This window comes from Rhinoderma darwinii, chromosome 3 (genome assembly GCF_050947455.1).
Source record: "Rhinoderma darwinii isolate aRhiDar2 chromosome 3, aRhiDar2.hap1, whole genome shotgun sequence".
Lineage (NCBI taxonomy): Eukaryota > Metazoa > Chordata > Amphibia > Anura > Rhinodermatidae > Rhinoderma > Rhinoderma darwinii.
Window position 1 is genome coordinate 415,226,346 of NC_134689.1, and position 26,174 is coordinate 415,252,519.

The 26,174-nt window shown below is 37.7% G+C and overlaps 29 non-coding genes across 29 annotated transcripts; all 29 read left to right on the forward strand.

Annotated features, from left to right (window-relative positions):
* The first annotated feature begins 1,353 nt into the window (after positions 1–1,353).
* TRNAQ-UUG (transfer RNA glutamine (anticodon UUG)) lies at positions 1,354–1,425 on the forward strand. Its single transcript has one exon. It is a non-coding gene; the product is annotated as a tRNA-Gln (tRNA).
* Positions 1,426–4,803: 3,378 nt separating this feature from the next.
* On the forward strand, positions 4,804–4,875 carry TRNAQ-UUG (transfer RNA glutamine (anticodon UUG)). Its single transcript has one exon. It is a non-coding gene; the product is annotated as a tRNA-Gln (tRNA).
* Positions 4,876–5,492: 617 nt separating this feature from the next.
* Positions 5,493–5,564, forward strand: TRNAQ-UUG (transfer RNA glutamine (anticodon UUG)). Its single transcript has one exon. It is a non-coding gene; the product is annotated as a tRNA-Gln (tRNA).
* Positions 5,565–6,181: 617 nt separating this feature from the next.
* On the forward strand, positions 6,182–6,253 carry TRNAQ-UUG (transfer RNA glutamine (anticodon UUG)). Its single transcript has one exon. It is a non-coding gene; the product is annotated as a tRNA-Gln (tRNA).
* Positions 6,254–6,871: 618 nt separating this feature from the next.
* Positions 6,872–6,943, forward strand: TRNAQ-UUG (transfer RNA glutamine (anticodon UUG)). Its single transcript has one exon. It is a non-coding gene; the product is annotated as a tRNA-Gln (tRNA).
* A 617-nt stretch (positions 6,944–7,560) lies between these two features.
* TRNAQ-UUG (transfer RNA glutamine (anticodon UUG)) lies at positions 7,561–7,632 on the forward strand. The gene has a single exon. It is a non-coding gene; the product is annotated as a tRNA-Gln (tRNA).
* Positions 7,633–8,249: 617 nt separating this feature from the next.
* Positions 8,250–8,321, forward strand: TRNAQ-UUG (transfer RNA glutamine (anticodon UUG)). The gene has a single exon. It is a non-coding gene; the product is annotated as a tRNA-Gln (tRNA).
* Positions 8,322–8,938: 617 nt separating this feature from the next.
* On the forward strand, positions 8,939–9,010 carry TRNAQ-UUG (transfer RNA glutamine (anticodon UUG)). The gene has a single exon. It is a non-coding gene; the product is annotated as a tRNA-Gln (tRNA).
* Positions 9,011–10,316: 1,306 nt separating this feature from the next.
* Positions 10,317–10,388, forward strand: TRNAQ-UUG (transfer RNA glutamine (anticodon UUG)). The gene has a single exon. It is a non-coding gene; the product is annotated as a tRNA-Gln (tRNA).
* A 617-nt stretch (positions 10,389–11,005) lies between these two features.
* On the forward strand, positions 11,006–11,077 carry TRNAQ-UUG (transfer RNA glutamine (anticodon UUG)). Its single transcript has one exon. It is a non-coding gene; the product is annotated as a tRNA-Gln (tRNA).
* Positions 11,078–11,694: 617 nt separating this feature from the next.
* Positions 11,695–11,766, forward strand: TRNAQ-UUG (transfer RNA glutamine (anticodon UUG)). The gene has a single exon. It is a non-coding gene; the product is annotated as a tRNA-Gln (tRNA).
* Positions 11,767–12,384: 618 nt separating this feature from the next.
* On the forward strand, positions 12,385–12,456 carry TRNAQ-UUG (transfer RNA glutamine (anticodon UUG)). Its single transcript has one exon. It is a non-coding gene; the product is annotated as a tRNA-Gln (tRNA).
* A 617-nt stretch (positions 12,457–13,073) lies between these two features.
* On the forward strand, positions 13,074–13,145 carry TRNAQ-UUG (transfer RNA glutamine (anticodon UUG)). The gene has a single exon. It is a non-coding gene; the product is annotated as a tRNA-Gln (tRNA).
* A 617-nt stretch (positions 13,146–13,762) lies between these two features.
* TRNAQ-UUG (transfer RNA glutamine (anticodon UUG)) lies at positions 13,763–13,834 on the forward strand. The gene has a single exon. It is a non-coding gene; the product is annotated as a tRNA-Gln (tRNA).
* Positions 13,835–14,451: 617 nt separating this feature from the next.
* TRNAQ-UUG (transfer RNA glutamine (anticodon UUG)) lies at positions 14,452–14,523 on the forward strand. The gene has a single exon. It is a non-coding gene; the product is annotated as a tRNA-Gln (tRNA).
* Positions 14,524–15,140: 617 nt separating this feature from the next.
* On the forward strand, positions 15,141–15,212 carry TRNAQ-UUG (transfer RNA glutamine (anticodon UUG)). Its single transcript has one exon. It is a non-coding gene; the product is annotated as a tRNA-Gln (tRNA).
* A 617-nt stretch (positions 15,213–15,829) lies between these two features.
* On the forward strand, positions 15,830–15,901 carry TRNAQ-UUG (transfer RNA glutamine (anticodon UUG)). Its single transcript has one exon. It is a non-coding gene; the product is annotated as a tRNA-Gln (tRNA).
* A 617-nt stretch (positions 15,902–16,518) lies between these two features.
* On the forward strand, positions 16,519–16,590 carry TRNAQ-UUG (transfer RNA glutamine (anticodon UUG)). Its single transcript has one exon. It is a non-coding gene; the product is annotated as a tRNA-Gln (tRNA).
* Positions 16,591–17,207: 617 nt separating this feature from the next.
* Positions 17,208–17,279, forward strand: TRNAQ-UUG (transfer RNA glutamine (anticodon UUG)). Its single transcript has one exon. It is a non-coding gene; the product is annotated as a tRNA-Gln (tRNA).
* A 617-nt stretch (positions 17,280–17,896) lies between these two features.
* On the forward strand, positions 17,897–17,968 carry TRNAQ-UUG (transfer RNA glutamine (anticodon UUG)). The gene has a single exon. It is a non-coding gene; the product is annotated as a tRNA-Gln (tRNA).
* A 617-nt stretch (positions 17,969–18,585) lies between these two features.
* On the forward strand, positions 18,586–18,657 carry TRNAQ-UUG (transfer RNA glutamine (anticodon UUG)). The gene has a single exon. It is a non-coding gene; the product is annotated as a tRNA-Gln (tRNA).
* A 1,306-nt stretch (positions 18,658–19,963) lies between these two features.
* TRNAQ-UUG (transfer RNA glutamine (anticodon UUG)) lies at positions 19,964–20,035 on the forward strand. Its single transcript has one exon. It is a non-coding gene; the product is annotated as a tRNA-Gln (tRNA).
* A 617-nt stretch (positions 20,036–20,652) lies between these two features.
* Positions 20,653–20,724, forward strand: TRNAQ-UUG (transfer RNA glutamine (anticodon UUG)). The gene has a single exon. It is a non-coding gene; the product is annotated as a tRNA-Gln (tRNA).
* A 618-nt stretch (positions 20,725–21,342) lies between these two features.
* Positions 21,343–21,414, forward strand: TRNAQ-UUG (transfer RNA glutamine (anticodon UUG)). Its single transcript has one exon. It is a non-coding gene; the product is annotated as a tRNA-Gln (tRNA).
* Positions 21,415–22,031: 617 nt separating this feature from the next.
* Positions 22,032–22,103, forward strand: TRNAQ-UUG (transfer RNA glutamine (anticodon UUG)). The gene has a single exon. It is a non-coding gene; the product is annotated as a tRNA-Gln (tRNA).
* Positions 22,104–22,960: 857 nt separating this feature from the next.
* On the forward strand, positions 22,961–23,032 carry TRNAQ-UUG (transfer RNA glutamine (anticodon UUG)). The gene has a single exon. It is a non-coding gene; the product is annotated as a tRNA-Gln (tRNA).
* A 617-nt stretch (positions 23,033–23,649) lies between these two features.
* TRNAQ-UUG (transfer RNA glutamine (anticodon UUG)) lies at positions 23,650–23,721 on the forward strand. Its single transcript has one exon. It is a non-coding gene; the product is annotated as a tRNA-Gln (tRNA).
* Positions 23,722–25,029: 1,308 nt separating this feature from the next.
* On the forward strand, positions 25,030–25,101 carry TRNAQ-UUG (transfer RNA glutamine (anticodon UUG)). Its single transcript has one exon. It is a non-coding gene; the product is annotated as a tRNA-Gln (tRNA).
* A 617-nt stretch (positions 25,102–25,718) lies between these two features.
* Positions 25,719–25,790, forward strand: TRNAQ-UUG (transfer RNA glutamine (anticodon UUG)). The gene has a single exon. It is a non-coding gene; the product is annotated as a tRNA-Gln (tRNA).
* Positions 25,791–26,174: the final 384 nt, after the last annotated feature.

Below are 26,174 nucleotides of genomic sequence, written 5' to 3' on the forward strand. Positions count from 1 at the left end.
TGGTGTAATGGTTAGCACTCTGGACTTTGAATCCAGCAATCCGAGTTCAACAGTTTACTTCCTTCTGAGTGTAGTACCTATTCAATGAGTATTGTATTGATAGTGCTTGTTGTACGCCATAAACACGATTTAGCAACACAAATGTTTTTTATAATATTCTCTCGTAGAGATAATTAAACGAATGGAATTGAGGGCATATAAAATCAACAAATTTAAAGGGTCTTTTTATGGCATGTAATGCAAACACTGGCTCCACTTCCAGCTCGTAGGGTGTTCAGTACAGACAGACCTTGGAAATTAGTATGATCCACATTGTAGAATATCCAAATGGAAACTAATTTACAGTCTTTTTGGCTTGGCAGTAGCTGCCTGACACTGGTTACTACCCTTAACTTTTCAGTCAACTGAAATTCATAAATTAATTTCCCAGTTTTTTCCCATTGAGTTGGTAATAGTATTTTCCCTTTCTAAATGCAGGGTTCTAGCTTTTGTTATATAACCGCAATAGAAAATAATTGTACATCTTGGTGATCATGCAGGCACAGAAGCTATGCCCTCTTGATTATTGTGGGAGGTCGACTTTGATTGATAGCCGACCCTTTATTGTAATTACACGTACTGCCTGTTTAGTAGAAATATCCAAACCTCACTCTATTGTCAAGGGTTCCATGGTGTAATGGTTAGCACTCTGGACGTTGAATCCAGCAATCCGAGATTAACTCTCGGTGGGACCTTGCCACAGTTTACTTCCTTCTGAGTGTAGTACCTTTTCAATGAGGTATTGTACTGATAGTGCTTGTTGTACGCCATTAACACGATTTAGCAACACAAATGTTTTTTTATAATATTCTCTTGTAGAGATAATTAAACCAATGTAATTGAGGGCTTATAAAATCAACAAATTTAAAGGGTCTTTTTATGGCACGTAATGCAAACACTGGCTCCACTTCCAGCTCGTAGGGTGTTCAGTACAGACAGACCTTGGATATTAGTATGATCCACATTGTAGATTATCCAAATGGAAACTAATTTACAGTCTTTTTGCCTTGGCAGTAGCTGCCTGACACTGGTTACTACCCTTAACTTTTCAGTCAACTGAAATTCATAAATTTATTTCCCAGTTTTTTCTAATTGAGTTGGTAATAGTATTTTCCCTTTCTAAATGCAGGGTTCTAGCTTTTGTTATATAACCGCAATAGAAAATAATTGTACATCTTGGTGATCATGCAGGCACAGAAGCTATGCCCTCTTGATTATTGTGGGAGGTCGACTTTGATTGATAGCCGACCCTTTATTGTAATTACACATACTGCCTGTTTAGTAGAAATATCCAAACCTCACTCTATTGTCAAGGGTTCCATGGTGTAATGGTTAGCACTCTGGACTTTGAATCCAGCAATCCGAGTTCATCTCTCGGTGGGACCTTGCCACAGTTTACTTCCTTCTGAGTGTAGTACCTTTTCAATGAGTATTGTATTGATAGTGCTTGTTGTATGCCATAAACACGATTTAGCAACACAAATGTTTTTTATAATATTCTCTCGTAGAGATAATTAAACGAATGGAATTGAGGGCATATAAAATCAACAAATTTAAAGGGTCTTTTTATGGCATGTAATGCAAACACTGGCTCTACTTCCAGCTCGTAGGGTGTTCAGTACAGACAGACCTTGGAAATTAGTATGATCCACATTGTAGAATATCCAAATGGAAACTAATTTACAGTCTTTTTGGCTTGGCAGTAGCTGCCTGACACTGGTTACTACCCTTAACTTTTCAGTCAACTGAAATTCATAAATTAATTTCCCAGTTTTTTCCCATTGAGTTGGTAATAGTATTTTCCCTTTCTAAATGCAGGGTTCTAGCTTTTGTTATATAACCGCAATAGAAAATAATTGTACATCTTGGTGATCATGCAGGCACAGAAGCTATGCCCTCTTGATTATTGTGGGAGGTCGACTTTGATTGATAGCCGACCCTTTATTGTAATTACACGTACTGCCTGTTTAGTAGAAATATCCAAACCTCACTCTATTGTCAAGGGTTCCATGGTGTAATGGTTAGCACTCTGGACGTTGAATCCAGCAATCCGAGATTAACTCTCGGTGGGACCTTGCCACAGTTTACTTCCTTCTGAGTGTAGTACCTTTTCAATGAGGTATTGTACTGATAGTGCTTGTTGTACGCCATTAACACGATTTAGCAACACAAATGTTTTTTTATAATATTCTCTTGTAGAGATAATTAAACCAATGTAATTGAGGGCTTATAAAATCAACAAATTTAAAGGGTCTTTTTATGGCACGTAATGCAAACACTGGCTCCACTTCCAGCTCGTAGGGTGTTCAGTACAGACCGACCTTGGAAATTAGTATGATCCACATTGTAGATTATCCAAATGGAAACTAATTTACAGTCTTTTTGCCTTGGCAGTAGCTGCCTGACACTGGTTACTACAGTTAACTTTTCAGTCAACTGAAATTCATAACTTCATTTCCCAGTTTTTTCCCATTGAGTTGGTAATAGTATTTTCCCTTTCTAAATGCAGGGTTCTAGCTTTTGTTATATAACCGCAATAGAAAATAATTGTACATCTTGGTGATCATGCAGGCACAGAATCTATGCCCTATTGTTTATTGTGGGAGGTCGACTTTGATTGTTAGCCGACCCTTTATTGTAATTACACGTACTGCCTGTTTAGTAGAAATATCCAAACCTCACTCTATTGTCAAGGGTTCCATGGTGTAATGGTTACCACTCTGGACTTTGAATCCAGCGATCTGAGTTCAACTCTCGGTGGGACATTGCCACAGTTTACTTCCTTCTGAGTGTAGTACCTTTTCAATGAGGTATTGTATTGATAGTGCTTGTTGTACGCCATAAACACGATTTAGCAACACAAATTTTTTTTATAATATTCTCTCGTAGAGATAATTAAACGAGTGGAATTGAGGGCATATAAAATCAACAAATTTAAAGGGTCTTTTTATGGCATGTAATGCAAACACTGGCTCTACTTCCAGCTCGTAGGGTGTTCAGTACAGACAGACCTTGGAAATTAGTATGATCCACATTGTAGAATATCCAAATGGAAACTAATTTACAGTCTTTTTGGCTTGGCAGTAGCTGCCTGACACTGGTTACTACCCTTAACTTTTCAGTCAACTGAAATTCATAAATTAATTTCCCAGTTTTTTCCCATTGAGTTGGTAATAGTATTTTCCCTTTCTAAATGCAGGGTTCTAGCTTTTGTTATATAACCGCAATAGAAAATAATTGTACATCTTGGTGATCATGTAGGCACAGAAGCTATGCCCTCTTGATTATTGTGGGAGGTCGACTTTGATTGATAGCCGACCCTTTATTGTAATTACACGTACTGCCTGTTTAGTAGAAATATCCAAACCTCACTCTATTGTCAAGGGTTCCATGGTGTAATGGTTAGCACTCTGGACTTTGAATCCAGCAATCCGAGATTAACTCTCGGTGGGACCTTGCCACAGTTTACTTCCTTCTGAGTGTAGTACCTTTTCAATGACATATTGTATTGATAGTGCTTGTTGTACGCCATTAACACGATTTAGCAACACAAATGTTTTTTTATAATATTCTCTTGTAGAGATAATTAAACGAATGGAATTGAGGGCATATAAAATCAACAAATTTAAAGGGTCTTTTTATGGCATGTAATGCAAACACTGGCTCCACTTCCAGCTCGTAGGGTGTTCAGTACAGACAGACCTTGGAAATTAGTATGATCCACATTGTAGATTATCCAAATGGAAACTAATTTACAGTCTTTCTGCCTTGGCAGTAGCTGCCTGACACTGGTTACTACCGTCAACTTTTCAGTCAACTGAAATTCATAAATTTATTTCCCAGTTTTTTCTCATTGAGTTGGTAATAGTATTTTCCCTTTCTAAATGCAGGGTTCTAGCTTTTGTTATATAACCGCAATAGAAAATAATTGTACATCTTGGTGATCATGCAGGCACAGAAGTTATGCCCTCTTGATTATTGTGGGAGGTCGACTTTGATTGATAGCCGACCCTTTATTGTAATTACACGTACTGCCTGTTTAGTAGAAATATCCAAACCTCCCTCTATTGTCAAGGCTTCCATGGTGTAATGGTTAGCACTCTGGTCTTTGAATCCAGCAATCCGAGTTCAACTCTCAGTGGGACCTTGCCACAGTTTACTTCCTTCTGAGTGTAGTACCTATTCAATGAGTATTGTATTGATAGTGCTTGTTGTACGCCATAAACACGATTTAGCAACACAAATGTTTTTTATAATATTCTCTCGTAGAGATAATTAAACGAATGGAATTGAGGGCATATAAAATCAACAAATTTAAAGGGTCTTTTTATGGCATGTAATGCAAACACTGGCTCCACTTCCAGCTCGTAGGGTGTTCAGTACAGACAGACCTTGGAAATTAGTATGATCCACATTGTAGATTATCCAAATGGAAACTAATTTACAGTCTTTCTGCCTTGGCAGTAGCTGCCTGACACTGGTTACTACCGTTAACTTTTCAGTCAACTGAAATTCATAAATTTATTTCCCAGTTTTTTCCCATTGAGTTGGTAATAGTATTTTCCCTTTCTAAATGCAGGGTTCTAGCTTTTGTTATATAACCGCAATAGAAAATAATTGTACATCTTGGTGATCATGCAGGCACAGAAGCTATGCCCTCTTGATTATTGTGGGAGGTCGACTTTGATTGATAGCCGAACCTTTATTGTAATTACACATACTGCCTGTTTAGTAGAAATATCCAAACCTCACTCTATTGTCAAGGGTTCCATGGTGTAATGGTTAGCACTCTGGACTTTGAATCCAGCAATCCGAGTTCAACTCTCGGTGGGACCTTGCCACAGTTTACTTCCTTCTGAGTGTAGTACCTTTTCAATGAGTATTGTATTGATAGTGCTTGTTGTACGCCATAAACACGATTTAGCAACACAAATGTTTTTTATAATATTCTCTCATAGAGATAATTAAACGAATGGAATTGAGGGCATATAAAATCAACAAATTTAAAGGGTCTTTTTATGTCATGTAATGCAAACACTGGCTCTACTTGCAGCTCGTAGGGTGTTCAGTACAGACAGACCTTGGAAATTAGTATGATCCACATTGTAGATTATCCAAATGGAAACTAATTTACAGTCTTTTTGCCTTGGCAGTAGCTGCCTGACACTGGTTACTACCCTTAACTTTTCAGTCAACTGAAATTCATAATTTCATTTCCCAGTTTTTTCCCATTGAGTTGGTAATAGTATTTTCCCTTTCTAAATGCAGGGTTCTAGCTTTTGTTATATAACCGCAATAGAAAATAATTCTACATCTTGGTGATCATGCAGGCACAGAAGCTATGCCCTCTTGATTATTGTGGGAGGTCGACTTTGATTGATAGCCGACCCTTTATTGTAATTACATATACTGCCTGTTTAGTAGAAATATCCAAACCTCACTCTATTGTCAAGGGTTCCATGGTGTAATGGTTAGCACTCTGGACTTTGAATCCAGCAATCCGAGTTCAACTCTCGGTGGGACCTTGCCACAGTTTACTTCCTTCTGAGTGTAGTACCTTTTCAATGAGTGTTGTATTGACAGTGCTTGTTGTACGCCATAAACACGATTTAGCAACACAAATGTTTTTTATAATATTCTCTCGTAGAGATAATTAAACGAATGGAATTGAGGGCATATAAAATCAACAAATTTAAAGGGTCTTTTTATGGCATGTAATGCAAACACTGGCTCTACTTGCAGCTCGTAGGGTGTTCAGTACAGACAGACCTTGGAAATTAGTATGATCCACATTGTAGATTATCCAAATGGAAACTAATTTACAGTCTTTTTGCCTTGGCAGTAGCTGCCTGACACTGGTTACTACCGTTAACTTTTCAGTCAACTGAAATTCATAAATTTATTTCCCAGTTTTTTACCATTGAGTTGGTAATAGTATTTTCCCTTTCTAAATGCAGGGTTCTAGTTTTTGTTATATAACCGCAATAGAAAATAATTGTACATCTTGGTGATCATGCAGGCACAGAAGCTATGCCTTCTTGATTATTGTGGGAGGTCGACTTTGATTGATAGCCGACCCTTTATTGTAATTACACGTACTGCCTGTTTAGTAGAAATATCCAAACCTCCCTCTATTGTCAAGGGTTCCATGGTGTAATGGTTATCACTCTGGACTTTGAATCCAGCAATCCGAGTTCAACTCTCGGTGGGACCTTGCCACAGTTTACTTCCTTCTGAGTGTAGTACCTTTTCAATGAGGTATTGTATTGATAGTGCTTGTTGTATGCCATAAACACCATTTAGCAACACAAATGTTTTTTATAATATTCTCTCGTAGAGATAATTAAACCAATGTAATTGAGGGCTTATAAAATCAACAAATTTAAAGGGTCTTTTTATGGCACGTAATGCAAACACTGGCTCCACTTCCAGCTCGTAGGGTGTTCAGTACAGACAGACCTTGGATATTAGTATGATCCACATTGTAGATTATCCAAATGGAAACTAATTTACAGTCTTTTTGCCTTGGCAGTAGCTGCCTGACACTGGTTACTACCCTTAAATTTTCAGTCAACTGAAATTCATAAATTTATTTCCCAGTTTTTTCTAATTGAGTTGGTAATAGTATTTTCCCTTTCTAAATGCAGGGTTCTAGCTTTTGTTATATAACCGCAATAGAAAATAATTGTACATCTTGGTGATCATGCAGGCACAGAAGCTATGCCCTCTTGATTATTGTGGGAGGTCGACTTTGATTGATAGCCGACCCTTTATTGTAATTACACGTACTGCCTGTTTAGTAGAAATATCCAAACCTCACTCTATTGTCAAGGGTTCCATGGTGTAATGGTTAGCACTCTGGACTTTGAATCCAGTAATCCGAGTTCAACTCTCGGTGGGACCTTGCCACAGTTTACTTCCTTCTGAGTGTAGTACCTTTTCAATGAGTATTGTATTGATAGTGCTTGTTGTACGCCATAAACACGATTTAGCAACACAAATGTTTTTTATAATATTCTCTCGTAGAGATAATTAAACGAATGGAATTGAGGGCATATAAAATCAACAAATGTAAAGGGTCTTTTTATGGCATGTAATGCAAACACTGGCTCTACTTGCAGCTCGTAGGGTGTTCAGTACAGACAGACCTTGGAAATTAGTATGATCCACATTGTACATTATCCAAATGGAAACTAATTTACAGTTTTTCTGCCTTGGCAGTAGCTGCCTGACACTGGTTACTACCGTTAACTTTTCAGTCAACTGAAATTCATAAATTTATTTCCCAGTTTTTTACCATTGAGTTGGTAATAGTATTTTCCCTTTCTAAATGCAGGGTTCTAGCTTTTGTTATATAACCGCAATAGAAAATAATTGTACATCTTGGTGATCATGCAGGCACAGAAGCTATGCCCTCTTGATTATTGTGGGAGGTCGACTTTGATTGATAGCCGACCCTTTATTGTAATTACACGTACTGCCTGTTTAGTAGAAATATCCAAACCTCCCTCTATTGTCAAGGGTTCCATGGTGTAATGGTTAGCACTCTGGACTTTGAATCCAGCAATCCGAGTTCAACTCTTGGTGGGACCTTGCCACAGTTTACTTCCTTCTGAGTGTAGTACCTTTTCAATGAGTATTGTATTGATAGTGCTTGTTGTACGCCATAAACACGATTTAGCAACACAAATGTTTTTTATAATATTCTCTCGTAGAGATAATTAAACGAATGGAATTGAGGGCATATAAAATCAACAAATTTAAAGGGTCTTTTTATGGCATGTAATGCAAACACTGGCTCTACTTGCAGCTCGTAGGGTGTTCAGTACAGACAGACCTTGGAAATTAGTATGATCCACATTGTACATTATCCAAATGGAAACTAATTTACAGTCTTTCTGCCTTGGCAGTAGCTGCCTGACACTGGTTACTACCGTTAACTTTTCAGTCAACTGAAATTCATAAATTTATTTCCCAGTTTTTTCCCATTGAGTTGGTAATAGTATTTTCCCTTTCTAAATGCAGGGTTCTAGCTTTTGTTATATAACCGCAATAGAAAATAATTGTACATCTTGGTGATCATGCAGGCACAGAAGCTATGCCCTCTTGATTATTGTGGGAGGTCGACTTTGATTGATAGCCGACCCTTTATTGTAATTACACGTACTGCCTGTTTAGTAGAAATATCCAAACCTCCCTCTATTGTCAAGGGTTCCATGGTGTAATGGTTATCACTCTGGACTTTGAATCCAGCAATCCGAGTTCAACTCTCGGTGGGACCTTGCCACAGTTTACTTCCTTCTGAGTGTAGTACCTTTTCAATGAGTATTGTATTGATAGTGCTTGTTGTACGCCATAAACACGATTTAGCAACACAAATGTTTTTTATAATATTCTCTCATAGAGATAATTAAACGAATGGAATTGAGGGCATATAAAATCAACAAATTTAAAGGGTCTTTTTATGGCATGTAATGCAAACACTGGCTCTACTTCCAGCTCGTAGGGTGTTCAGTACAGACAGACCTTGGAAATTAGTATGATCCACATTGTAGATTATCCAAATGGAAACTAATTTACAGTCTTTCTGCCTTGGCAGTAGCTGCCTGACACTGGTTACTACCGTTAACTTTTCAGTCAACTGAAATTCATAAATTTATTTCCCAGTTTTTTCCCATTGAGTTGGTAATAGTATTTTCCCTTTCTAAATGCAGGGTTCTAGCTTTTGTTATATAACCGCAATAGAAAATAATTGTACATCTTGGTGATCATGCAGGCACAGAAGCTATGCCCTCTTGATTATTGTGGGAGGTCGACTTTGATTGATAGCCGACCCTTTATTGTAATTACACGTACTGCCTGTTTAGTAGAAATATCCAAACCTCCCTCTATCGTCAAGGGTTCCATGGTGTAATGGTTAGCACTCTGGACTTTGAATCCAGCAATCCGAGTTCAACTCTCGGTGGGACCTTGCCACAGTTTACTTCCATTTGAGTGTAGTACCTTTTCAATGAGTATTGTATTGATAGTGCTTGTTGTACGCCATAAACACGATTTAGCAACACAAATGTTTTTTATAATATTCTCTCGTAGAGATAATTAAACGAATGGAATTGAGGGCATATAAAATCAACAAATTTAAAGGGTCTTTTTATGGCATGTAATGCAAACACTGGCTGTACTTGCAGCTCGTAGGGTGTTCAGTACAGACAGACCTTGGAAATTAGTATGATCCACATTGTACATTATCCAAATGGAAACTAATTTACAGTCTTTCTGCCTTGGCAGTAGCTGCCTGACACTGGTTACTACCGTTAACTTTTCAGTCAACTGAAATTCATAAATTTATTTCCCAGTTTTTTCCCATTGAGTTGGTAATAGTATTTTCCCTTTCTAAATGCAGGGTTCTAGCTTTTGTTATATAACCGCAATAGAAAATAATTGTACATCTTGGTGATCATGCAGGCACAGAAGCTATGCCCTCTTGATTATTGTGGGAGGTCGACTTTGATTGATAGCCGACCCTTTATTGTAATTACACGTACTGCCTGTTTAGTAGAAATATCCAAACCTCCCTCTATTGTCAAGGCTTCCATGGTGTAATGGTTAGCACTCTGGACTTTGAATCCAGCAATCCGAGTTCAACTCTCAGTGGGACCTTGCCACAGTTTACTTCCTTCTGAGTGTAGTACCTATTCAATGAGTATTGTATTGATAGTGCTTGTTGTACGCCATAAACACGATTTAGCAACACAAATGTTTTTTATAATATTCTCTCGTAGAGATAATTAAACGAATGGAATTGAGGGCATATAAAATCAACAAATTTAAAGGGTCTTTTTATGGCATGTAATGCAAACACTGGCTCCACTTCCAGCTCGTAGGGTGTTCAGTACAGACAGACCTTGGAAATTAGTATGATCCACATTGTAGATTATCCAAATGGAAACTAATTTACAGTCTTTCTGCCTTGGCAGTAGCTGCCTGACACTGGTTACTACCGTTAACTTTTCAGTCAACTGAAATTCATAAATTTATTTCCCAGTTTTTTCCCATTGAGTTGGTAATAGTATTTTCCCTTTCTAAATGCAGGGTTCTAGCTTTTGTTATATAACCGCAATAGAAAATAATTGTACATCTTGGTGATCATGCAGGCACAGAAGCTATGCCCTCTTGATTATTGTGGGAGGTCGACTTTGATTGATAGCCGAACCTTTATTGTAATTACACATACTGCCTGTTTAGTAGAAATATCCAAACCTCACTCTATTGTCAAGGGTTCCATGGTGTAATGGTTAGCACGCTGGACTTTGAATCCAGCAATCCGAGTTCAACTCTCGGTGGGACCTTGCCACAGTTTACTTCCTTCTGAGTGTAGTACCTTTTCAATGAGTATTGTATTGATAGTGCTTGTTGTACGCCATAAACACGATTTAGCAACACAAATGTTTTTTATAATATTCTCTCATAGAGATAATTAAACGAATGGAATTGAGGGCATATAAAATCAACAAATTTAAAGGGTCTTTTTATGTCATGTAATGCAAACACTGGCTCTACTTGCAGCTCGTAGGGTGTTCAGTACAGACAGACCTTGGAAATTAGTATGATCCACATTGTAGATTATCCAAATGGAAACTAATTTACAGTCTTTTTGCCTTGGCAGTAGCTGCCTGACACTGGTTACTACCCTTAACTTTTCAGTCAACTGAAATTCATAATTTCATTTCCCAGTTTTTTCCCATTGAGTTGGTAATAGTATTTTCCCTTTCTAAATGCAGGGTTCTAGCTTTTGTTATATAACCGCAATAGAAAATAATTCTACATCTTGGTGATCATGCAGGCACAGAAGCTATGCCCTCTTGATTATTGTGGGAGGTCGACTTTGATTGATAGCCGACCCTTTATTGTAATTACACATACTGCCTGTTTAGTAGAAATATCCAAACCTCACTCTATTGTCAAGGGTTCCATGGTGTAATGGTTAGCACTCTGGACTTTGAATCCAGCAATCCGAGTTCAACTCTCGGTGGGACCTTGCCACAGTTTACTTCCTTCTGAGTGTAGTACCTTTTCAATGAGTGTTGTATTGACAGTGCTTGTTGTACGCCATAAACACGATTTAGCAACACAAATGTTTTTTATAATATTCTCTCGTAGAGATAATTAAACGAATGGAATTGAGGGCATATAAAATCAACAAATTTAAAGGGTCTTTTTATGGCATGTAATGCAAACACTGGCTCTACTTGCAGCTCGTAGGGTGTTCAGTACAGACAGACCTTGGAAATTAGTATGATCCACATTGTAGATTATCCAAATGGAAACTAATTTACAGTCTTTTTGCCTTGGCAGTAGCTGCCTGACACTGGTTACTACCGTTAACTTTTCAGTCAACTGAAATTCATAAATTTATTTCCCAGTTTTTTACCATTGAGTTGGTAATAGTATTTTCCCTTTCTAAATGCAGGGTTCTAGTTTTTGTTATATAACCGCAATAGAAAATAATTGTACATCTTGGTGATCATGCAGGCACAGAAGCTATGCCTTCTTGATTATTGTGGGAGGTCGACTTTGATTGATAGCCGACCCTTTATTGTAATTACACGTACTGCCTGTTTAGTAGAAATATCCAAACCTCCCTCTATTGTCAAGGGTTCCATGGTGTAATGGTTATCACTCTGGACTTTGAATCCAGCAATCCGAGTTCAACTCTCGGTGGGACCTTGCCACAGTTTACTTCCTTCTGAGTGTAGTACCTTTTCAATGAGGTATTGTATTGATAGTGCTTGTTGTATGCCATAAACACGATTTAGCAACACAAATGTTTTTTATAATATTCTCTCGTAGAGATAATTAAACCAATGTAATTGAGGGCTTATAAAATCAACAAATTTAAAGGGTCTTTTTATGGCACGTAATGCAAACACTGGCTCCACTTCCAGCTCGTAGGGTGTTCAGTACAGACAGACCTTGGATATTAGTATGATCCACATTGTAGATTATCCAAATGGAAACTAATTTACAGTCTTTTTGCCTTGGCAGTAGCTGCCTGACACTGGTTACTACCCTTAAATTTTCAGTCAACTGAAATTCATAAATTTATTTCCCAGTTTTTTCTAATTGAGTTGGTAATAGTATTTTCCCTTTCTAAATGCAGGGTTCTAGCTTTTGTTATATAACCGCAATAGAAAATAATTGTACATCTTGGTGATCATGCAGGCACAGAAGCTATGCCCTCTTGATTATTGTGGGAGGTCGACTTTGATTGATAGCCGACCCTTTATTGTAATTACACGTACTGCCTGTTTAGTAGAAATATCCAAACCTCACTCTATTGTCAAGGGTTCCATGGTGTAATGGTTAGCACTCTGGACTTTGAATCCAGTAATCCGAGTTCAACTCTCGGTGGGACCTTGCCACAGTTTACTTCCTTCTGAGTGTAGTACCTTTTCAATGAGTATTGTATTGATAGTGCTTGTTGTACGCCATAAACACGATTTAGCAACACAAATGTTTTTTATAATATTCTCTCGTAGAGATAATTAAACGAATGGAATTGAGGGCATATAAAATCAACAAATGTAAAGGGTCTTTTTATGGCATGTAATGCAAACACTGGCTCTACTTGCAGCTCGTAGGGTGTTCAGTACAGACAGACCTTGGAAATTAGTATGATCCACATTGTACATTATCCAAATGGAAACTAATTTACAGTTTTTCTGCCTTGGCAGTAGCTGCCTGACACTGGTTACTACCGTTAACTTTTCAGTCAACTGAAATTCATAAATTTATTTCCCAGTTTTTTACCATTGAGTTGGTAATAGTATTTTCCCTTTCTAAATGCAGGGTTCTAGCTTTTGTTATATAACCGCAATAGAAAATAATTGTACATCTTGGTGATCATGCAGGCACAGAAGCTATGCCCTCTTGATTATTGTGGGAGGTCGACTTTGATTGATAGCCGACCCTTTATTGTAATTACACGTACTGCCTGTTTAGTAGAAATATCCAAACCTCCCTCTATTGTCAAGGGTTCCATGGTGTAATGGTTAGCACTCTGGACTTTGAATCCAGCAATCCGAGTTCAACTCTTGGTGGGACCTTGCCACAGTTTACTTCCTTCTGAGTGTAGTACCTTTTCAATGAGTATTGTATTGATAGTGCTTGTTGTACGCCATAAACACGATTTAGCAACACAAATGTTTTTTATAATATTCTCTCGTAGAGATAATTAAACGAATGGAATTGAGGGCATATAAAATCAACAAATTTAAAGGGTCTTTTTATGGCATGTAATGCAAACACTGGCTCTACTTGCAGCTCGTAGGGTGTTCAGTACAGACAGACCTTGGAAATTAGTATGATCCACATTGTACATTATCCAAATGGAAACTAATTTACAGTCTTTCTGCCTTGGCAGTAGCTGCCTGACACTGGTTACTACCGTTAACTTTTCAGTCAACTGAAATTCATAAATTTATTTCCCAGTTTTTTCCCATTGAGTTGGTAATAGTATTTTCCCTTTCTAAATGCAGGGTTCTAGCTTTTGTTATATAACCGCAATAGAAAATAATTGTACATCTTGGTGATCATGCAGGCACAGAAGCTATGCCCTCTTGATTATTGTGGGAGGTCGACTTTGATTGATAGCCGACCCTTTATTGTAATTACACGTACTGCCTGTTTAGTAGAAATATCCAAACCTCCCTCTATTGTCAAGGGTTCCATGGTGTAATGGTTATCACTCTGGACTTTGAATCCAGCAATCCGAGTTCAACTCTCGGTGGGACCTTGCCACAGTTTACTTCCTTCTGAGTGTAGTACCTTTTCAATGAGTATTGTATTGATAGTGCTTGTTGTACGCCATAAACACGATTTAGCAACACAAATGTTTTTTATAATATTCTCTCGTAGAGATAATTAAACGAATGGAATTGAGGGCATATAAAATCAACAAATTTAAAGGGTCTTTTTATGGCATGTAATGCAAACACTGGCTCTACTTCCAGCTCGTAGGGTGTTCAGTACAGACAGACCTTGGAAATTAGTATGATCCACATTGTAGATTATCCAAATGGAAACTAATTTACAGTCTTTTTGCCTTGGCAGTAGCTGCCTGACACTGGTTACTACCGTTAACTTTTCAGTCAACTGAAATTCATAAATTTATTTCCCAGTTTTTTCCCATTGAGTTGGTAATAGTATTTTCCCTTTCTAAATGCAGGGTTCTAGCTTTTGTTATATAACCGCAATAGAAAATAATTGTACATCTTGGTGATCATGCAGGCACAGAAGCTATGCCCTCTTGATTATTGTGGGAGGTCGACTTTGATTGATAGCCGACCCTTTATTGTAATTACACGTACTGCCTGTTTAGTAGAAATATCCAAACCTCCCTATATTGTCAAGGGTTCCATGGTGTAATGGTTATCACTCTGGACTTTGAATCCAGCAATCCGAGTTCAACTCTCGGTGGGACCTTGCCACAGTTTACTTCCTTCTGAGTGTAGTACCTCTTCAATGAGTATTGTATTGATAGTGCTTGTTGTACGCCATAAACACGATTTAGCAACACAAATGTTTTTTATAATATTCTCTCGTAGAGATAATTAAAGGAATGGAATTGAGGGCATATAAAATCAACAAATTTAAAGGGTCTTTTTATGGCATGTAATGCAAACACTGGCTCTACTTCCAGCTCGTAGGGTGTTCAGTACAGACAGACCTTGGAAATTAGTATGATCCACATTGTAGATTATCCAAATGGAAACTAATTTACAGTCTTTTTGCCTTGGCAGTAGCTGCCTGACACTGGTTACTACCCTTAACTTTTCAGTCAACTGAAATTCATACATTTATTTCCCAGTTTTTTCCCATTGAGTTGGTAATAGTATTTTCCCTTTCTAAATGCAGGGTTCTAGCTTTTGTTATATAACCGCAATAGAAAATAATTGTACATCTTGGTGATCATGCAGGCACAGAAGCTATGCCCTCTTGATTATTGTGGGAGGTCGACTTTGATTGATAGCCGACCCTTTATTGTAATTACACGTACGGCCTGTTTAGTAGAAATATCCAAACCTCCCTCTATTGTCAAGGGTTCCATGGTGTAATGGTTACCACTCTGGACTTTGAATCCAGCGATCTGAGTTCAACTCTCGGTGGGACCTTGCCACAGTTTACTTCCTTCTGAGTGTAGTACCTCTTCAATGAGTATTGTATTGATAGTGCTTGTTGTACGCCATAAACACGATTTAGCAACACAAATGTTTTTTATAATATTCTCTCGTAGAGATAATTAAAGGAATGGAATTGAGGGCATATAAAATCAACAAATTTAAAGGGTCTTTTTATGGCATGTAATGCAAACACTGGCTCTACTTCCAGCTCGTAGGGTGTTCAGTACAGACAGACCTTGGAAATTAGTATGATCCACATTGTAGATTATCCAAATGGAAACTAATTTACAGTCTTTTTGCCTTGGCAGTAGCTGCCTGACACTGGTTACTACCCTTAACTTTTCAGTCAACTGAAATTCATACATTTATTTCCCAGTTTTTTCCCATTGAGTTGGTAATAGTATTTTCCCTTTCTAAATGCAGGGTTCTAGCTTTTGTTATATAACCGCAATAGAAAATAATTGTACATCTTGGTGATCATGCAGGCACAGAAGCTATGCCCTCTTGATTATTGTGGGAGGTCGACTTTGATTGATAGCCGACCCTTTATTGTAATTACACGTACTGCCTGTTTAGTAGAAATATCCAAACCTCCCTCTATTGTCAAGGGTTCCATGGTGTAATGGTTATCACTCTGGACTTTGAATCCAGCAATCCGGGTTCAACTCTCGGTGGGACCTTGCCACAGTTTACTTCCTTCTGAGTGTAGTACCTTTTCAATGAGTATTGTATTGATAGTGCTTGTTGTACGCCATAAACACGATTTAGCAACACAAATGTTTTTTATAATATTCTCTCGTAGAGATAATTAAACAAATGGAATTGAGGGCATATAAAATCAACAAATTTAAAGGGTCTTTTTATGGCATGTAATGCAAACACTGGCTCTACTTGCAGCTCGTAGGGTGTTCAGTACAGACAGACCTTGGAAATTAGTATGATCCACATTGTACATTATCCAAATGGAAACTAATTTACAGTCTTTCTGCCTTGGCAGTAGCTGCCTGACACTGGTTACTACCGTTAACTTTTCAGTCAACTGAAATTCATAAATTTATTTCCCAGTTTTTTACCATTGAGTTGGTAATAGTATTTTCCCTTTCTAAATGCAGGGTTCTAGCTTTTGTTATATAACCGCAATAGAAAATAATTGTACATCTTGGTGATCATGCAGTCACAGAAGCTATGCCCTCTTGATTATTGTGGGAGGTCGACTTTGATTGATAGCCGACCCTTTATTGTAATTACACGTACTGCCTGTTTAGTAGAAATATCCAAACCTCCCTCTATTGTCAAGGGTTCCATGGTGTAATGGTTATCACTCTGGACTTTGAATCCAGCAATCCGAGTTCAACTCTCGGTGGGACCTTGCCACAGTTTACTTCCTTCTGAGTGTAGTACCTTTTCAATGAGTGTTGTATTGACAGTGCTTGTTGTACGCCATAAACACGATTTAGCAACACAAATGTTTTTTATAATATTCTCTCGTAGAGATAATTAAACGAATGGAATTGAGGGCATATAAAATCAACAAATTTAAAGGGTCTTTTTATGGCATGTAATGCAAACACTGGCTCTACTTGCAGCTCGTAGGGTGTTCAGTACAGACAGACCTTGGAAATTAGTATGATCCACATTGTACATTATCCAAATGGAAACTAATTTACAGTCTTTCTGCCTTGGCAGTAGCTGCCTGACACTGGTTACTACCGTTAACTTTTCAGTCAACTGAAATTCATAAATTTATTTCCCAGTTTTTTACCATTGAGTTGGTAATAGTATTTTCCCTTTCTAAATGCAGGGTTCTAGCTTTTGTTATATAACCGCAATAGAAAATAATTGTACATCTTGGTGATCATGCAGGCACAGAAGCTATGCCCTCTTGATTATTGTGGGAGGTCGACTTTGATTGATAGCCGACCCTTTATTGTAATTACACGTACTGCCTGTTTAGTAGAAATATCCAAACCTCCCTCTATTGTCAAGGGTTCCATGGTGTAATGGTTATCACTCTGGACTTTGAATCCAGCAATCTGAGTTCAACTCTCGGTGGGACCTTGCCACAGTTTACTTCCATCTGAGTGTAGTACCTTTTCAATGAGTATTGTATTGATAGTGCTTGTTGTACGCCATAAACACGATTTAGCAACACAAATGTTTTTTATAATATTCTCTCGTAGAGATAATTAAACGAATGGAATTGAGGGCTTATAAAATCAACAAATTTAAAGGGTCTTTTTATGGCATGTAATGCAAACACTGGCTCTACTTGCAGCTCGTAGGGTGTTCAGTACAGACAGACCTTGGAAATTAGTATGATCCACATTGTACATTATCCAAATGGAAACTAATTTACAGTCTTTCTGCCTTGGCAGTAGCTGCCTGACACTGGTTACTACCGTTAACTTTTCAGTCAACTGAAATTCATAAATTTATTTCCCAGTTTTTTCCCATTGAGTTGGTAATAGTATTTTCCCTTTCTAAATGCAGGGTTCTAGCTTTTGTTATATAACCGCAATAGAAAATAATTGTACATCTTGGTGATCATTCAGGCACAGAAGCTATGCCCTCTTGATTATTGTGGGAGGTCGACTTTGATTGATAGCCGACCCTTTATTGTAATTACACGTACTGCCTGTTTAGTAGAAATATCCAAACCTCACTCTATTGTCAAGGGTTCCATGGTGTAATGGTTAGCACGCTGGACTTTGAATCCAGCAATCCGAGTTCAACTCTCGGTGGGACCTTGCCACAGTTTACTTCCTTCTGAGTGTAGTACCTTTTCAATGAGTATTGTATTGATAGTGCTTGTTGTACGCCATAAACACGATTTAGCAACACAAATGTTTTTTATAATATTCTCTCGTAGAGATAATTAAACGAATGGAATTGAGGGCATATAAAATCAACAAATTTAAAGGGTCTTTTTATGGCATATATTGCAAACACTGGCTCTACTTGCAGCTCGTAGGGTGTTCAGTACAGACAGACCTTGGAAATTAGTATGATCCACATTGTACATTATCCAAATGGAAACTAATTTACAGTCTTTCTGCCTTGGCAGTAGCTGCCTGACACTGGTTACTACCGTTAACTTTTCAGTCAACTGAAATTCATAAATTTATTTCCCAGTTTTTTACCATTGAGTTGGTAATAGTATTTTCCCTTTCTAAATGCAGGGTTCTAGCTTTTGTTATATAACCGCAATGGAAAATAATTGTACATCTTGGTGATCATGCAGGCACAGAAGCTATGCCCTCTTGATTATTGTGGGAGGTCGACTTTGATTGATAGCCGACCCTTTATTGTAATTACACGTACTGCCTGTTTAGTAGAAATATCCAAACCTCCCTCTATTGTCAAGGGTTCCATGGTGTAATGGTTACCACTCTGGACTTTGAATCCAGCGATCTGAGTTCAACTCTCGGTGGGACCTTGCCACAGTTTACTTCCTTCTGAGTGTAGTACCTCTTCAATGAGTATTGTATTGATAGTGCTTGTTGTACGCCATAAACACGATTTAGCAACACAAATGTTTTTTATAATATTCTCTCGTAGAGATAATTAAACGAATGGAATTGAGGGCATATAAAATCAACAAATTTAAAGGGTCTTTTTATGGCATGTAATGCAAACACTGGCTCTACTTCCAGCTCGTAGGGTGTTCAGTACAGACAGACCTTGGAAATTAGTATGATCCACATTGTAGATTATCCAAATGGAAACTAATTTACAGTCTTTTTGCCTTGGCAGTAGCTGCCTGACACTGGTTACTACCCTTAACTTTTCAGTCAACTGAAATTCATACATTTATTTCCCAGTTTTTTCCCATTGAGTTGGTAATAGTATTTTCCCTTTCTAAATGCAGGGTTCTAGCTTTTGTTATATAACCGCAATAGAAAATAATTGTACATCTTGGTGATCATGCAGGCACAGAAGCTATGCCCTCTTGATTATTGTGGGAGGTCGACTTTGATTGATAGCCGACCCTTTATTGTAATTACACGTACGGCCTGTTTAGTAGAAATATCCAAACCTCCCTCTATTGTCAAGGGTTCCATGGTGTAATGGTTACCAATCTGGACTTTGAATCCAGCGATCTGAGTTCAACTCTCGGTGGGACCTTGCCACAGTTTACTTCCTTCTGAGTGTAGTACCTCTTCAATGAGTATTGTATTGATAGTGCTTGTTGTACGCCATAAACACGATTTAGCAACACAAATGTTTTTTATAATATTCTCTCGTAGAGATAATTAAACGAATGGAATTGAGGGCATATAAAATCAACAAATTTAAAGGGTCTTTTTATGGCATGTAATGCAAACACTGGCTCTACTTCCAGCTCGTAGGGTGTTCAGTACAGACAGACCTTGGAAATTAGTATGATCCACATTGTAGATTATCCAAATGGAAACTAATTTACAGTCTTTTTGCCTTGGCAGTAGCTGCCTGACACTGGTTACTACCCTTAACTTTTCAGTCAACTGAAATTCATAAATTTATTTCCCAGTTTTTTCCCATTGAGTTGGTAATAGTATTTTCCCTTTCTAAATGCAGGGTTCTAGCTTTTGTTATATAACCGCAATAGAAAATAATTGTACATCTTGGTGATCATGCAGTCACAGAAGCTATGCCCTCTTGATTATTGTGGGAGGTCGACTTTGATTGATAGCCGACCCTTTATTGTAATTACACGTACTGCCTGTTTAGTAGAAATATCCAAACCTCCCTCTATTGTCAAGGGTTCCATGGTGTAATGGTTATCACTCTGGACTTTGAATCCAGCAATCCAAGTTCAACTCTCGGTGGGACCTTGCCACAGTTTACTTCCTTCTGAGTGTAGTACCTTTTCAATGAGTATTGTATTGATAGTGCTTGTTGTACGCCATAAACACGATTTAGCAACACAAATGTTTTTTATAATATTCTCTCGTAGAGATAATTAAACGAATGGAATTGAGGGCATATAAAATCAACAAATTTAAAGGGTCTTTTTATGGCATGTAATGCAAACACTGGCTCTACTTGCAGCTCGTAGGGTGTTCAGTACAGACAGACCTTGGAAATTAGTATGATCCACATTGTACATTATCCAAATGGAAACTAATTTACAGTCTTTCTGCCTTGGCAGTAGCTGCCTGACACTGGTTACTACCGTTAACTTTTCAGTCAACTGAAATTCATAAATTTATTTCCCAGTTTTTTCCCATTGAGTTGGTAATAGTATTTTCCCTTTCTAAATGCAGGGTTCTAGCTTTTGTTATATAACCGCAATAGAAAATAATTGTACATCTTGGTGATCATGCAGGCACAGAAGCTATGCCCTCTTGATTATTGTGGGAGGTCGACTTTGATTGATAGCCGACCCTTTATTGTAATTACACGTACTGCCTGTTTAGTAGAAATATCCAAACCTCCTTCTATGGTCAAGGGTTCCATGGTGTAATGGTTAGCACTCTGGACTTTGAATCCAGCAATCTGAGTTCAACTCTCGGTGGGACCTTGCCACAGTTTACTTCCTTCTGAGTGTAGTACCTTTTCAATGAGTATTGTATTGATAGCGCTTGTTGTATGCCATAAACACGATTTAGCAACACAAATGTTTTTTTATAATATTCTCTCGTAGAGATAATTAAACGAATGGAATTGAGGGCATATAAACTCAAAAAATTTAAAGGGTCTTTTTATGGCATGTAATGCAAACACTGGCTCCACTTCCAGCTCGTAGGGTGTTCAGTACAGACAGACCTTGGAAATTAGTATGATCCACATTGTAGAATATCCAAATGGAAACTAATTTACAGTCTTTTTGCCTTGGCAGTAGCTGCCTGACACTGGTTACTACCCTTAACTTTTCAGTCAACTGAAATTCATAAATTTATTTCCCAGTTTTTTACCATTGAGTTGGTAATAGTATTTTCCCTTTCTAAATGCAGGGTTCTAGCTTTTGTTATATAACCGCAATGGAAAATAATTGTACATCTTGGTGATCATGCAGGCACAGAAGCTATGCCCTCTTGATTATTGTGGGAGGTCGACTTTGATTGATAGCCGACCCTTTATTGTAATTACACGTACTGCCTGTTTAGTAGAAATATCCAAACCTCCCTCTATTGTCAAGGGTTCCATGGTGTAATGGTTATCACTCTGGACTTTGAATCCAGCAATCTGAGTTCAACTCTCGGTGGGACCTTGGCACAGTTTACTTACTTCTGAGTGTAGTACCTTTTTAATGAGTATTGTATTGATAGTGCTTGTTGTACGCCATAAACACGATTTAGCAACACAAATGTTTTTTATAATATTCTCTCGTAGAGATAATTAAACGAATGGAATTGAGGGCATATAAAATCAACAAATTTAAAGGGTCTTTTTATGGCATGTAATGCAAACACTGGCTCTACTTCCAGCTCGTAGGGTGTTCAGTACAGACAGACCTTGGAAATTAGTATGATCCACATTGTAGATTATCCAAATGGAAACTAATTTACAGTCTTTTTGCCTTGGCAGTAGCTGCCTGAGACTGGTTACTACCCTTAACTTTTCAGTCAACTGAAATTCATACATTTATTTCCCAGTTTTTTACCATTGAGTTGGTAATAGTATTTTCCCTTTCTAAATGCAGGGTTCTAGCTTTTGTTATATAACCGCAGTAGAAAATAATTGTAAATGTTGGTGATCATGCAGGCACAGAAGCTATGCCCTCTTGATTATTGTGGGAGGTCGACTTTGATTGATAGCCGACCCTTTATTGTAATTACACGTACTGCCTGTTTAGTAGAAATAACCAAACCTCCCTCTATTGTCAAGGGTTCCATGGTGTAATGGTTAGCACTCTGGACTTTGAATCCAGCAATCCGAGTTCAACTCTCGGTGGTACCTTGCCACAGTTTATTCCTTCTGAGTGTAGTACCTTTTCAATGAGTATTGTATTGATAGTGTTGTACGCCATAAACACGATTTAGCAACACAAATGTTTTTTATAATATTCTCTCGTAGAGATAATTAAACGAATGGAATTGAGGGCATATAAAATCAACAAATTTAAAGGGTCTTTTTATGGCATGTAATGCAAACACTGGCTCTACTTTGATTGATAGCCGACCCTTTATTGTAATTAAACGTACTGCCTGTTTAGTAGAAATATCCAAACCTCCCTCTATTGTAGTACCTTTTCAATGAGTATTGTATTGATAGTGTTGTACGCCATAAACACGATTTAGCAACACAAATGTTTTTTATAATATTCTCTCATAGAATGGAATTGAGGGCATATAAAATCAACAAATTTAAAGGGTCTTTTTATGGCATGTAATGCAAACACTGGCTCTACTTGCAGCTCGTAGGGTGTTCAGTACAGACAGACCTTGGAAATTAGTATGATCCACATTGTAGATTATCCAAATGGAAACTAATTTACAGTCTTTTTGCCTTGGCAGTAGCTGCCTGACACTGGTTACTACCCTTAACTTTTCAGTCAACTGAAATTCATAAATTTATTTCCCAGTTTTTTCCCATTGAGTTGGTAATAGTATTTTCCCTTTCTAAATGCAGGGTTCTAGCTTTTGTTATATAACCGCAATAGAAAATAATTGTACATCTTGTTGATCATGCAGGCACAGAAGCTATGCCCTCTTGATTATTGTGGGAGGTCGACTTTGATTGATAGCCGACCCTTTATTGTAATTACACGTACTGCCTGTTTAGTAGAAATATCCAAACCTCACTCTATTGTCAAGGGTTCCATGGTGTAATGGTTATCACTCTGGACTTTGAATCCAGCAATCCGAGTTCAACTCTCGGTGGGACCTTGGCACAGTTTACTTACTTCTGAGTGTAGTACCTTTTTAATGAGTATTGTATTGATAGTGCTTGTTGTACGCCATAAACACGATTTAGCAACACAAATGTTTTTTATAATATTCTCTCGTAGAGATAATTAAACGAATGGAATTGAGGGCATATAAAATCAACAAATTTAAAGGGTCTTTTTATGGCATGTAATGCAAACACTGGCTCTACTTCCAGCTCGTAGGGTGTTCAGTACAGACAGACCTTGGAAATTAGTATGATCCACATTGTAGATTATCCAAATGGAAACTAATTTACAGTATTTTTGCCTTGGCAGTAGCTGCCTGACACTGGTTACTACCCTTAACTTTTCAGTCAACTGAAATTCATAAATTTATTTCCCAGTTTTTTCCCATTGAGTTGGTAATAGTATTTTCCCTTTCTAAATGCAGGGTTCTAGCTTTTGTTATATAACCGCAATAGAAAATAATTGTACATCTTGGTGATCATGCAGGCACAGAAGCTATGCCCTCTTGATTATTGTGGGAGGTCGACTTTGATTGATAGCCGAACCTTTATTGTAATTACACATACTGCCTGTTTAGTAGAAATATCCAAACCTCACTCTATTGTCAAGGGTTCCATGGTGTAATGGTTAGCACTCTGGACTTTGAATCCAGCAATCCGAGTTCAACTCTCGGTGGGACCTTGCCACAGTTTACTTCCTTCTGAGTGTAGTACCTTTTCAATGAGTATTGTATTGATAGTGCTTGTTGTACGCCATAAACACGATTTAGCAACACAAATGTTTTTTATAATATTCTCTCATAGAGATAATTAAACGAATGGAATTGAGGGCATATAAAATCAACAAATTTAAAGGGTCTTTTTATGTCATGTAATGCAAACACTGGCTCTACTTGCAGCTCGTAGGGTGTTCAGTACAGACAGACCTTGGAAATTAGTATGATCCACATTGTAGATTATCCAAATGGAAACTAATTTACAGTCTTTTTGCCTTGGCAGTAGCTGCCTGACACTGGTTACTACCCTTAACTTTTCAGTCAACTGAAATTCATAATTTAATTTCCCAGTTTTTTCCCATTGAGTTGGTAATAGTATTTTCCCTTTCTAAATGCAGGGTTCTAGCTTTTGTTATATAACCGCAATAGAAAATAATTCTACATCTTGGTGATCATGCAGGCACAGAAGCTATGCCCTCTTTATTATTGTGGGAGGTCAACTTTGATTGATAGCTGACCCTTTATTGTAATTACACGTACTGCCAGTTTAGTAGAAATAACCAAACCTCATCTCTATTGTCAAGGGTTTCATGGTGTAATGGTTAGCACTCTGGACTTTGAAACCAGCAATCCAAGTTTAACTCTCGATGGGACCTTGCCAAAGTTTACTTCCTTCTGAGTGTAGTACCTTTTCAATGAGGTATTGTATTGATAGTGCTTGTTGTACGCCATAAACACGATTTAGCAACACAAATGTTTTTTATAATATTCTCTCGTAGAGATAATTAAACGAATGGAATTGAGGGCATATAAACTCAAAAAATTTAAAGGGTCTTTTTATGGCATGTAATGCAAACACTGGCTCCACTTCCAGCTCGTAGGGTGTTCAGTACAGACAGACCTTGGAAATTAGTATGATCCACATTGTAGATTATCCAAATGGAAACTAATTTACAGTCTTTTTGCCTTGGCAGTAGCTGCCTGACACTGGTTACTACAGTTAACTTTTCAGTCAACTGAAATTCATAAATTTATTTCCCAGTTTTTTCCCATTGAGTTGGTAATAGTATTTTCCCTTTCTAAATGCAGGGTTCTAGCTTTTGTTATATAACCGCAATAGAAAATAATTGTACATCTTGTTGATCATGCAGGCACAGAAGCTATGCCCTCTTGATTATTGTGGGAGGTCGACTTTGATTGATAGCCGAACCTTTATTGTAATTACACATACTGCCTGTTTAGTAGAAATATCCAAACCTCACTCTATTGTCAAGGGTTCCATGGTGTAATGGTTAGCACTCTGGACTTTGAATCCAGCAATCCGAGTTCAACTCTCGGTGGGACCTTGCCACAGTTTACTTCCTTCTGAGTTTAGTACCTTTTCAATGAGTATTGTATTGATAGTGCTTGTTGTACGCCATAAACACGATTTAGCAACACAAATGTTTTTTATAATATTCTCTCGTAGAGATAATTAAACGAATGGAATTGAGGGCATATAAAATCAACAAATTTAAAGGGTCTTTTTATGGCATGTAATGCAAACACTGGCTCTACTTCCAGCTCGTAGGGTGTTCAGTACAGACAGACCTTGGAAATTAGTATGATCCACATTGTAGATTATCCAAATGGAAACTAATTTACAGTCTTTTTGCCTTGGCAGTAGCTGCCTGACACTGGTTACTACCCTTAACTTTTCAGTCAACTGAAATTCATAAATTTATTTCCCAGTTTTTTCCCATTGAGTTGGTAATAGTATTTTCCCTTTCTAAATGCAGGGTTCTAGCTTTTGTTATATAACCGCAATAGAAAATAATTGTACATCTTGGTGATCATGCAGGCACAGAAGCTATGCCCTCTTGATTATTGTGGGAGGTCGACTTTGATTGATAGCCGACCCTTTATTGTAATTACACATACTGCCTGTTTAGTAGAAATATCCAAACCTCACTCTATTGTCAAGGGTTCCATGGTGTAATGGTTAGCACTCTGGACTTTGAATCCAGCAATCCGAGTTCAACTCTCGGTGGGACCTTGCCACAGTTTACTTCCTTCTGAGTGTAGTACCTTTTCAATGAGTGTTGTATTGACAGTGCTTGTTGTACGCCATAAACACGATTTAGCAACACAAATGTTTTTTATAATATTCTCTCGTAGAGATAATTAAACGAATGGAATTGAGGGCATATAAAATCAACAAATTTAAAGGGTCTTTTTATGGCATGTAATGCAAACACTGGCTCTACTTGCAGCTCGTAGGGTGTTCAGTACAGACAGACCTTGGAAATTAGTATGATCCACATTGTAGATTATCCAAATGGAAACTAATTTACAGTCTTTTTGCCTTGGCAGTAGCTGCCTGACACTGGTTACTACCATTAACTTTTCAGTCAACTGAAATTCATAAATTTATTTCCCA